Here is a 3,143-nt window from a genome sequence, read left to right on the forward strand (position 1 = left end):
CCCCCACAGCTCATCCCAACGGCCCTGAAACCCCCCCAGGGATGGGGACTCCCCCCTCCCTGGGCAGCCTGTTCCACTCTCGCACCACTCTTGCTGGGAAACATTTTCTCCTCCTGCCCAGCCTGACCCTCCCCTGGGGCAGTTTCCAGCCGTTCCCTCTTGTCCTGTCCCTGATCCCCTGGGAGCAGAGCCCAGCCCCAGCCTCTCTGCAATGTCCTGTCAGGAGCTGCAGAGAGGGATGAGGGCTCCCCTCAGCCTCCTCCTCCTCACCCTGAACACTCCCAGCTCCTTCCCTGGCTCCTCACAGCATTGATTCTCCAGCCCTTCCCCAGCCTCGTTGCCCTCCTCTGCCCTCGCTCCAGCCTCTCCAGATCCCTCATGTACTGAGGTGCCCAGAGAGGTGTCGGAGAAGACTCTTCATCCCCTAAGCCAGGTTTATCTCAGGGGAGCTCTGTGCCATGACCACTGCAGCCATTAGGGGAGCCCTGTTCTGCTGTTTCCACGGGCTTAGTAGCGGGTCCTTACTCCTGAACCTCTTTTCACCTTCCTCGAGTCCCTGCTCCGTGCCGTCCCTGCGAGTTGTTCAGCCCCCAGCACTCTTCCTGGCACATCTTGGAGAGGACTGCCTGTCACATCGGTGGGACAGGCAACATCACCTCGCTCCGGCTGCTCCAGCCTTCGGTTTTGCTGATTAAGGATGCTAATTAACCTCTGACACCAGAGGGAAAAGGGCAGGCGTGTTTTCCTGGGGATAACTAAATAACGTGGCAGAGTAACACAGGAAACATGCAGTGAGAAAAGGCAGAATAATGCACTTGGATAGGGAAATCGAGGGTGATGCATCAGATCGCTGCTACATGAGAGAGAGCGAGCAGTGATGGAGGCAGATCCACCCCCCCGCACCCGTTCCCACCCCCAGCCCCGGTTACAGCGAGGGTTTGGGGAACCTTTCCCAGCAAGGGGGGAGCCCCACGCGCTGCAGCCCCCCGTAGCCGAGGCATCCAAAGTCGCTGCGAGTGGGTCCGGCCTTAACACACCAAAAATCAGCCCCCCACAATAGCTGGCACCTTTGTTTTGAGGGAAAAATATCTGGTTTTGTTCTCCTGCTGGATTCCACCCAAAGCCTGGCCAGGGCTTGGGGCCGGGGAGACCAGGGGAGTTTCTAACAAGACCAAATACTTGGGTTTTCAGCCTTGGGCAAGGCTGGGAAAGGAGACTGGGTACATTCTGTCTGGATTTCATTCTCGCTGCTGATTATATTCTCCCTAAGCTGCACCCTCCACCAGGGAGTTTACGTTATTTCGTTAATAACTACACGCGAAGTTCCCAGCTTCAGCTCGGGGCTTGTTGTTGAGGCTTCAATATTTCACAGAATCCTTCAGGTTGGAAAAGACCCTTGGGATCATCAAGTCAACGCTTTAGCACTTTTTACAGCACGTAAGTGGGTTGTTATAACTCAGCACAACACCCGCTAGCACAGCGGTTATCGGTTATAAAATACACAGGGTTCATCTGAAGCCGGGCCATCCACTTGGGCCTGCCGTCCGAGCCTCAGCACTTCACCTTCCCGGAGACGATGCCAGAAGCTGGTGGTGGATCACCAAGGCTCGACTTTCTCTTCAGATTTCCTCTGCATCTGCCTGGAGCTTTGGTGGTAAATCCCAGCACAGGGTATTTCAACCACCTGCCCGAAGAGCAACGTTAAATTTTTCTGCGCAGGATTGAAATGCTGAATGAATTCCCTTTTCTGGGGTTCCAAAATGAGGTTTTAAAATGTTGGATGGGGACTGTGATGAAATACAACGGTCCGCCTGCAGGGCTGAAGTGTGAGGTGAGGATCTCGGGGAGCTCTCGTGCACGATTGCTCAGGACTCTCTGCTAGGGAGAGGGGAGCCCGGAATCCCTCTCCAGGTCCTTCCTCTCCCCCCATCCTTCCTTTCCCTCAGCCTGGAGGCTCAGGGCTTCCTTTGCCGTTAAGCTTTGCTGAAGGTTGCTGTTAGGTGCAGCACAAGCGTTGGCCATCGCTGCAAACAAAGGGTTGGCCACTGCCAGACCCACGTCCTGTCTGACACCGCGATGGCGTGTTGGGACGGTCCTTGGCTCGGCCTTTGGGGTCGGCCCAGCTCTCAGGACCAGTCTTTGGCAGTGGTTGCTTTGTGGTGAGGAATATTAAATTGAGATTTGAGTCAGTTTAGGGATTTATCACATATGCAACTCAATTCGTGTCTGTGCTCCGGCAGCCCGAGACAGGATCCTGCCAAAACGTGATGGGCTGGGGATGAATGAAAACACTCAAACTGCCTTTCTCCCATTTGTAAGAGCAGCTAAATTTGACTGAGAGGGTTTTTCAGCTCTGCCCTGACATCTCACCGAGTCCAGGGCAGCTTCACTCGGGGGTGGGGGTGCTGCTGTTGGTAGGTGCTTCGTGTGGCCTTTGAGGGGATGCTGAGTCCGTGTGCCCTCGAGAGCCGTTTGCAGAGCTGCCCCGTTCCTGGTTACAAAACCAGCGTGGGGATGTGGCCACCCTGGGTAGGGGCACAGGTCCTCTCTCTGCCGGGGTGGGCGTCCTCGGGTGTCTTCTGCCCAGAGTTTGGCCTCCACGTACGTACAGCACCGCTGCTGGGTCGCTGAAAGCTCCACGTGCCTCTCGTGGGGGCACTGCTGACTGTCCCACTCCCGCCTCTTGCCGAGTGTTGTGGGGTGGTTCTTGATGCTGAATTAGTAGACAGCTTTCCTAAAGTCAGCTTTATTCTATTGGGTTTTCTTATTTCTATTTTATTTTATTGTTTTTAATCGAGGCCGCCCCTCGCTGAGTGGGTTCAGTTCTGGGCCCCTCACCCCAAAAAGGCCATTGAATGACTCGAGCGTGGCCAGAGAAGGGCAACGGAGCTGGGGCAGGGTCTGGAGCACAGGTCTGCTGGGGAGCGGCTGGGGGAACTGGGGGGGTTCAGTCTGGAGAAGAGGAGGCTGAGGGGAGACCTCCTGGCCCTCTGCAACTCCCTGCCAGGAGGGGGCAGAGAGGGGGGATGAGTCTCTGGAGCCAAGGCCCCAGCGCCAGGCCCCGAGGGAATGGCCTCAAGCTGCCCAGGGCAGGGTCAGGCTGGCTCTGAGGAAGGATTTCTGTGCAGAAGGGGCTGTTGGGC

At 56.4% G+C, this 3,143-nt stretch overlaps 1 protein-coding gene across 1 annotated transcript in view; it reads left to right on the forward strand.

Moving 5' to 3' along the window:
* TNPO3 (transportin 3) overlaps positions 1 to 3,143 on the forward strand; it is a 29,238-nt gene that overhangs the window by 5,152 nt on the left and 20,943 nt on the right. The gene's annotated exons all lie outside the window — the stretch shown is intronic.

The sequence above is a fragment of the Athene cunicularia genome (assembly GCF_003259725.1).
Source record: "Athene cunicularia isolate RWA chromosome 1 unlocalized genomic scaffold, athCun1 chr1_part2, whole genome shotgun sequence".
Classification (NCBI taxonomy): domain Eukaryota; kingdom Metazoa; phylum Chordata; class Aves; order Strigiformes; family Strigidae; genus Athene; species Athene cunicularia.